A 9,479-nucleotide genomic window follows, 5' to 3' on the forward strand; every position below is an offset into this window, starting at 1 on the left:
ACTCTTGTTTTGGATTATCCGATTTGATGTTGAACATCCACCTGTACTTCAACATCAAACAGAAGTATGAAATAGACATAATTTGTTGGTTGATAATGAAATATAATACTTAAAAATTTTCCAACTTGTAACTACAAACTTATTAATACTCTGCACTCCGTACCATAATTTTGTAATGATATATGCTAATTTGTGCAATTGGAACGAATTCAATTCGATTAGGTCAATTTAATTTCAAATTTGAGTCATGCTAATAAATTATTGTTCTCATACAAGTAGGAATTTGAATTGGATTTTATTCGGGTCAGTAAAGAATTATTGAAGCACTTTTATCACCTTCGAAAAATTGTTTAGCTTAGTGTACATTTTCTGTATGTACAATAGAATTTTTTTTAAAAAGGTAAAGAGAAGGAACCTTGACCGTACCTAAACCCTCATATTTTTTTGGTCTAATATTTGCGGGTCAGGCACCTTGAGAACGAGAGTGGAAGGATAAAGAATCCCCACCCTCTAAGTGTCTCTAGTGGGGAGTGAACTCCCAATCTCAGGGTTAGAAAGTACATTCCTTCCCACCATAAGATGTACAATTGAATTGATATTGACTTTTTTTTTTTTATTTATTTTTTATCACGTACTATTTTAGCTGGGCGCCGTGCCGTGTCGTGCCACCGTGGGTTGTGTCGGCCGTGCCTAGCCACATGGCGGGTCGTGCCTTGTCGTGTCGTCATGCTGGCACGGTCGTGCCGTGCTATGCTGGCCATTTCCACAAGTCGGCCCACGGCACGACACGGCCCACGTGCCTAGCGTGCCGTGTCGTGCCGGCCCCCATGCCGCCCATTTATTTATTTATTTATTTATTTTTAATATTTGCTTTATTATTTTGTTAAAAAAAATATTAATTTTATTATAAAGGTGTCGTGCCTGGCGGGTCGTGCCGACGGGCTGGTGTTCGTGCCGCCCGCCGTGCTCGTGCCAAATTTCAATTTTCTTGTTCACGGCACGGCCCACGGCCCACGGCCCACCGGCCGTTTCACGTGCCGTGTCGTGTCGCTGCCGTGCCCGTGCCATGCCGGGCCATCTGTCGTGCCGTGCAGGGCAGTCTACGTGCCAGTCCGGCCCATGCCCAGCTTTAACTACTTATTTCATCGTATGAACTTTCATTTTTTCAAATATGGTGTATGGTTACCGAAAAATAACACGTGCCCACGTCGAATACATGTTGTCTTCCTCTCGATATTTCAAAGAAACTTCTATGAAAGAAAATGTCGAAATTGAAAAGTCATTCTTAATTATCATAAAATAATGGTAACATTACTTCTTCCTAAATCTAGAGATATATTTGTAGATGATATTAAGCCTGTAAAAACAATTAGGCCGCAACTTGTTTGGTAGTTTTAAGAAAATGTTTACAATTCGAGCATAGACATCTTGAAGTTTAAATGATGAACACCGTGGTCGGAATCGGCTTTGGAGCTAACCTACTTCATGTTTTTTATTTACTTATTGATGATCTGGGCAATTTCCCACAATAGTTGTATGTAGTTTGAGATTCAAATTTTTATCTTAATTACTTCTTATGTTTATATATTTATTTCACATCTATGTGGGCTGAAAAAAAAACTTCGCATGTGAGTGTCACTTTGGGGTATTGAATATTGACCGCCGGTGAGTGTCACTTTGTGACATGCACTAACTAGTCTCAAGTTTAAATAAAGGAGGAGAGTTGTGATAGGTCTGTGGCGGACAGAGTAAAATTTAGTCACATTTTGTGAGAATTAATTATAATTTGGATATCGTGGGGACGTACCTTACTTAAAGATACATTGTACTTCATAGACTCAAGTGTAGTGAAATATATGCAAGGGTTGCTAGGTCCTTTACCTCCTTTATTTTCTCGTTTAACTTCTTATATTTATCCCGACCTCTTTTATCTCCTTGTGAGCACATAGATGGGCTGCTGTCTTGCATATATTATCCAAAGTCACAAAGAATTACCCTAACAACTTCAGCTGTAAATTTATAGTAATCTCCTTTCAAACCAGTTCGCCCTTTTTTTTTTTTGCAGACACCACCTCAATTGCAAGCCTAGGCAACTCAACGAAATCCAAGTCTAAGACAATTTCTTTATCGCTAAGCTAAATCCATAAACTCTTCGGCTTAGGCTATTGTAAATACTAATGGGTAAAACATATTTCGTGTCGCCGTCTTTAACACTTTCCAATTAGAATTTGGTGTGATCTTCACAACTCGTTCATTCCGTTACCACCATAGATAATAAACTTCTCCGGTCAAATAATATACAACACCATTTACATTCGAATTCCCAAGACTTTCTACTATCCCGAAAGACTAGTCTTAACTTGGAAACCATCGTCCAAGGAAAGAAAGAGGGGTTGCGCTCGTACGTCCATAGGTTCAACTTGGAGAAAGTTCAAATTCAAAATATGTCGGATGAGATGGCCTACTCGGATTTCCTTTAAGGTTTAAGGAATAATGGATTCAAGTTTGATTTGATCAGGAAAAAGATTCGAACATACGCAGGAGTTCTGCGGGAGGCCAAATCATATATCGAGGTAGCTGATTTTTGTTCCCTTACACAATCAGAAGAGCCGGCCAAGGGGGCCGAGAAAAAACAATCTTCTTAGCAAGACTCGGCCGGCAAAAAGAAGGAAGGAAGCAACAAAAGAAAAGAAGTCTGGGTGGCCGACTGCCAACAAATGAAGTTAAAGAAAGCCAAGACGTACGAGCCTCAGTACGAGTACAACAAGGATTGTTATTCAATTTTGATGGAAATGAAATACAAGTTTGAGTTTGAAAAGCCTCAGCCTTTGAGAGGGTCGGCCTAGTACAGGAACAAGAACAAGTACTGTCATTACCACAAGGATGTGGGGCATGACACAAACGACTGCAACAATTTGAAGAGGTTGCTCGATAAACTGGCCGAGAAGGGCATGCTCAACTCGTACGTCCTAAAGTCCAAGTAAATCCGAGAAGAAGAAAGAAAAAGATAATGATGGAAACAGCACAGACTCAGGGTTTGTGGCCGTCATATTAGGCGGCTTTGCGTCAGGCGGTCTTACCATGAAAGGAATAACGCAGGATGCTTGGAATTTTGAAAATGTAATGCACACTGAAAGGGTAAAGGCTGAGCCTTTTCCAAAAGTGATGGTCTGCAAGGCAGACCGAGGCAAAATCAAGGCACTTCACAATGACCCCATGGTGTTCATCTTGAAAGTTGCCAATTTGAAGGTTGGACGAGTGCTAATAGACACGGGCAACTCGTCCGATATAATCAGTTTAGCATGTTTGAAGAATCTGAAGTTCCTAGAGGACGTCCTGAAGGATATCTCTCACCTGTTGGTTGGGTTCGGTGAGAGTATTATTCACCCAGTCGGACGGATAAACTTGCCTGTCCGATTTGGGCAGAAGGGAGAAGGAAGGGACATGGTCGTCCGCTTCCTATTTGTTAAGGAGCTCAGTGGCTACAATGTTATCATCGGCCGCCCAACTTTGACATCATCAAAGGCAGTAATCGTCCCTCACTTGATGCTGATGAAGTTTGAGCGGTCAGATGGGAAGATAGGTTCTATTCAAGGAAATCAAAAGATGGCCAAAGAATGTAATCAGCTGGCCGTGAAGCCAACAACACTTGGACATGTGACTGTGTCCGTGCAAAATCCCGAAGAAAGGTCACTCCAAAAATACCAATTCGGTAAGAAGCGGAAGTCGATCAAGAAAGAGCAAGCATAGCAGCTAATGACCGTCGGCCGGCCAGAAGTGTTGACGCCATAGCCTGCCGACGATCATACGGACATAGTGCTTGACCTAGACCAGCTTGATCGGACGATCAAAGTGGGCATTATGGCCATGGGCTTGCTTGGAGATGACTTGGTGAATCTGTTAAGAGAAATCAGAGATGTGTTTGCATTTGAAGTTCACGAGATGCCAGGTATCAGCCCAGACTTAGCAGTTCATAAGTTGACTGTGAACCCGGCTGTAAGACCTGTTCGTTAGAAAATGAGGAATCATGGAGAAGAGAGGAACCAGGCGATCACAGCCGAAGTTAAAAAGTTGTTGGATGTCGGTTTTATTCGGTAATGTTACTACCCTAAATGGGTGGCCAATGTAACTCTTGTCAAGAAGCCGAATGGAACTTGGAGGATGTGCGTAGATTACATTGACCTCAACAAGGCATGCTCTAAGGATATCTTTCCCTTGCCTAAGATTGATCGTCTGGTTAATTCAACGGCCGAGCATGCCCTGATGAGCTTTATGGACTCATACTCCGGATTCCACCAGATCCCTTTGTGGGAGGAAGATTAAGAAAAAACAGCATTTGTGACCAAGCAGGGGCTATATTGCTACAAAGTTATGTCATTCGGCCTGAAGAATGCCCCTGCTACGTTTCAGAGATTTGTGAATACGGTCTTCGGAGATTAGATCGGCCGGAACATAGAGGCTTATATTGATGATATGATTGTTAAATCAAAGAGGTCGACCGATCATCTGAATGACCTCCGAGAAACATTTACCGAACTCAAGCGGCATAAGATGATGTTAAATCCAAAGAAATGTGTATTTAGTGTTAAGTCCGACAAATTTCTCGGATTTCTTATTGACCAACGCGGCATTGAGGCCAACCTTGAGAAGATCCAGGCGGTCCTAGACATGAAATTGCCTATAACCATAAAATAAGTTCAAAGGCTGACTGGTTGCTTAGCTCCACGATTTCTGTCAAGATCAGGGGATAAGTGCCAATATTTTTTTCCAGACTATCAAGAAGAAAGCAATGTTCGAGTGGACAGAGGAAGCCGAGGATTCCTTCATACAGTTGAAAAATCATTTGCATACCCTTCCTCGGCTCGTTAGTCCATTCAAAGATGAGAAGCTATACATGTATCTTACAATTTTAGATCATTCCTTAAGTGTCGTCCTGCTTGCTGGAAGGGACGACCATCAGATCCCTGTGTATTTCATCAGCCACATCCTGTACAATGCCGAGCTTAGGTATCCACCCATTGAAAAGTTCGGCTTGGCATTGTTCATGGCATAAAAGAAGTTAAGGCTATATTTTCTTGCTCACTCGATTGTGGTCTACACGGACCAACAGTTGAAGAAGTTGTTCACGACATTGGAGGCCAGTTGCTGAATGCTTAAATGGGCCTTAGAGTTGAGAGGATTTGATATCACATTCGAACCCAAAAAAGCAATCAAAGGCCAAGCCTTTGTAGATTTCATGCCAAAATGACACGCCAGACTTACAGCCGGCAGGGGATCAGATATGGAAGGTTTTTGTGGATGGAAGTGCAACAGCGACCGGATGTGGTGCTGGTATCATATGTCAATCTCCGGAAGGAGACAAGTTTAAGTATGCTTTGAGATTTCAGTTTCAAGCCTCTAACAACGAGGCCGAGTGTGAAGCCCTTCTAGCCGGCCTTAGATAGTGTAAAGCGGTTAGGGCAACAAAGATTGACACCTACTCAGACTCTCAATTGATAGTCAGCCAAGTGAATGGTAACTACGAGGCTAGGGAACTGGCCATGATGAAATATCTGCAAATGGTGAAGGATGAGGCCAAAAGCTTAGAGCACTTCACGCTGCAACAAGTTCCCCGGTCCGAGAATCATCAGGCGGACGCCCTCTCCAAGCTAGCCTCCTCAGCATCATGTGATACTCCGAGATCTGTGTTTTGGGAAGTTAAAGAAAAACGGAGTACTGATGTCGAGCCTGTACAAATCATTGAAAGAAGTTCCACACGGATGGATGTAATTATCTCCTATCTCAAGAATGGAATTCTTCCGGACGATCCAAAAGAGAGTTGTCTGATGAAGAAAAAGGCGGCATGGTTTGAGATGAAGGGGGAGGACTTGTTCAAAAGAGCCTTTGTAAAGCCCTACTTGAAATGTATTACGCCAGAGAGGGGGCATGAGGTGCTGGACGACCTCCACCAGGGGCATTTTGGATCACACATAGGCGGACGAACCTTAGCTGAAAAAGTTACCCATCTGGGATATTACCGACCGAACATGAATTCAGGTGCCATGGAAATGGTGAAATAATGTGACAAGTGCAAGAGATTTGTGACCCTCATTCACCGTCCGGTAAACAGCTTGTCGGCCATAAGTAGTCCTCTTTCCTTTGCAAAATGAAGCATGGACATCTTGGGGCCGTATACTCCTGCATCTGGACAGAGGCAGTACGTGTTAGTAGTAGTTGACTACTTCACAAAGTGGGTCGAGGCTGAGGTCATCCGAGGGATCAAATGGAGAGATGTATCTGCTTTCATCTGGAAGAAAATCATCACATGCTTTGGTGTGCCGCAATCTACGGTGTTCGACAATGGATTGCAATTTGAGACCGACCAACTCAGGAATTGGCTGAGCCACCAGGGCATAACACATTGTTTTGCCTCGGTCTGACGCCCAAAGGCTAATGGCCAAGTTGAAGCATACAACAAGTTAATCTCCAATGGCATCAAGCAGAAGCTTGAGAAAGCAGGCGGCCTATGGGCTGATGAGTTGGTTAATGTGTTGTGGTCCATCCGAACAACAGCCAAGAGTTCAACAAGGGAGACCCCATTCTTTCTGGTTTATGGCGGTAAGGCTGTGCTCTTAATTGAAATGTATGAGCCCACTCTTCCAGTGATGCTATATGATGAATCGGCCAATTGGGAGGCCATGAAGACCGCCCTGGACTTCCTTCCAGAGGCCAGGGGAAATGCGGCGCTTAGACACAAAATTTATCGTTTAAGGATGACAAGGGCATATAATCGCAAAGTGTCCAAGCAGCCGCTTAAGATTAGAGACTTGGTCTTAAGGAAGATGGAGGTGGTAGGCCGAGCTAAAGAGGATGGTAAACTAACCCGAAATTGGGAAGGGCCTTACCGAATTAAAGAAGAAGTCCGAGATGGTACCTACCGTCTTGAAGCCTTAGATGGCCGTCCTATTCCCCGTACGTGGAACACGGAAAATCTGAAAAAATATTATGTATAAATTTTTTGTACTTAGCCAAAAGTTGTATATACAACTAGGTCTAAATGGCCAAGCAATGTAATTAAAGCTGTATAGCTAAAAACAATGTAATTTTGACAATATCAATGAAAAAGTCAAACATTGTTATTTTTGCCATTTACTTTGTACGTTTACTTATTGATGAGCAAAAATGCCGCCTAAAATCAAAAACAAGGGTGGCTTGTAGCATAGCAGCTCGGCCCCTGACAAGGGTAGAGATGAAAAAGCAATGCCGCCTAAAAAGAGAAACAAAGCTGCTTGCCAAACAGCAGCCCGTCCTCTAAAAGGAGCATGATTAAGTGGCCGGGTAAACGCCTAGCAAGGGTATCCCCCAGCCAGGCAACTCGGCTATATAGGTTAGGATGTTAAACACTCCATCCAGCCCTAGAACGGTCGGACGGATGAAACATTAGGTAACCCAAAAATTACCTAGGATATTTTTATCCAAAGGGCAAGGGCATTCCTTGGCGTCCGAGCCCAATAAACACTTAGAAATAATCAAGTTGAGATAATACTTAAAATTTCATGAGTGCGTCTAAGAGATAGTATCAAAGGGCAGCTCAGCACAAGCCAATAAAGCGGCCGTCTAACTGAAACTGATTCGACATTCACCTAGTCCAAGGGCAATCATTATTATGATTTGATTAACTTACTAGTCGTCATACCATTTAAGGTATAAAATCTACTAAGTTAATCAAACCTTCTTGAGTGTGGACTAGGCGAAATGCCTAATGAAGAGGCATACCCCTAGTAAAAGCATTCGTACGCAAAAGCAGAAAAATAAGGCATGAAAAATTGTTCAAAAATGTTGAGTATGAATGAAAGAAGAAAGCTTCATAACTTAAAGACGTACAAAACAGACGGTGAAATAAAAAGTATATTACAAGACCACTCAAAACAGGCGACCAGAGATAAGATTGTTCAAAAACAAGGAAATAAAACTAAAGTACAGAAAGCTTTAAAACAGCAGCTAGAGGACCTGAGCACTTCATTCAGCCGGCTTATCAGCTTTGGTAGGCTCCTCCTCGATCGGCTTCCCATCGCTGGTCGCAGCTTCGGCAAGCACCTGCTCGGCTGGCTTCTCCTCGTCGGTCAGCTTCAACTCCTCTCCATTATCATCTTTCACGACTTCAGAGTCAGAGGAAGTCTCATCAAGCTCGGGAGGGGGCTTGTCGATAGCCTCAGCCTCCTCCTTGAGGCAAACATAGTTGAGCGCTTAGTGAAGCGCTCCTCATAGTAGGCCGCCGCGCCCTCCTCGACCATCAGGGAGAAGGCCTCGTAGAAGCGGCACTTCAGCTTTTCCTTGGCCCTATGCTCTATATGGATGACCTCTATGAGATCTATCAATCGAGGGGCCTTCAATTGCTCGGACAAGTCCTCAATGGACTTGTTCAAGCGCTCAACCTCAAGTTTGAGGGAGTCTACTTGATCCAGGGCCGTCTGAAGAGCTTCTTGGGACAAGGTTAACTCATTCTTCAGTTTCTCGGAGGCTTCAAAGCCCTCCTTCCACTGAGAGGCATTTGCAACTGCCTCATCCCGCTCCAGCTGAAGCGCATGCCTAGCCAGCTGGTCTCGTTGGAGTACATCACCAATCTTGACGATGTCCTCATTTTGCCGAGCCGACTTCTCGGAGAGAGCCTTGAGGATCATTTCATAATGGATCTTCTGCAGAGCCAGGGTACTGGTGTTCTCGTCTTGTAGCCGGTTGTTGGTGGCCCAAGCCGCCTTAATTTTCTCATTCTCCTTATCCTCTAGGAAGGCACTGAGCCTGAGGAAGATCAACATTCGAATGGAAACAAGTCAGCAAAAGCAAACTAAGAAAATAATCTAAGTATGAAAGCAAAAATAAGCCAAGTGTTGTTAAGAGACGCTACCTCAGCGCTGCAGTTGATCATTGGGCCAAGGAAGCCCTCATTAATGCCGCGGAACTTATCCCGCTACTCCTTAGGGACGGCCCACTGCATGGCCTCCCTAATAGCTTTCGGGTCAGCGCCTATAAGCGAATGGCCGAGTAGCGTCATGTGCCTTTCCTCGACAATGTCTGCATAAAGTAAGGAAAAGTATTAGAGCGAAAAAGCAAGTTCATAAAGACACTAGTAAAAGTCGTACGAATGTTCAACATACCATCCGAGAAAGATAGAGGAGATGGAAGGTTGAATGAAGGAGGGGGCATTGGCTTATCCCCTTCCTCTTGTGTGCGGCCGCGTTGTTCTTCGGCCGACTGAGAAGCAGATTTCTGTCACTCAGATCTATCTACTACCTCGACATGCGGAGTCGAGACCGAGTTGCCGGTCGTTTTTGCTGGGGACGACTTACCCCCATCGTTCGCATGGACGGACTCATCGTGGACCGCCTCTGTTTGCGGACCCAAGAGCTTGGAGACCCCACTAGTTGATAGCTGGGGTGGCTCTCCTTTAGACTTCTTTGAAGCAGTCTACGGCGTGACCTTGGCCGCCTTAGTGGAAGACT

The sequence above is a fragment of the Chenopodium quinoa genome, unplaced genomic scaffold (assembly GCF_001683475.1).
Source record: "Chenopodium quinoa cultivar QQ74 unplaced genomic scaffold, ASM168347v1, whole genome shotgun sequence".
In the NCBI taxonomy this organism is placed as follows: domain Eukaryota; kingdom Viridiplantae; phylum Streptophyta; class Magnoliopsida; order Caryophyllales; family Amaranthaceae; genus Chenopodium; species Chenopodium quinoa.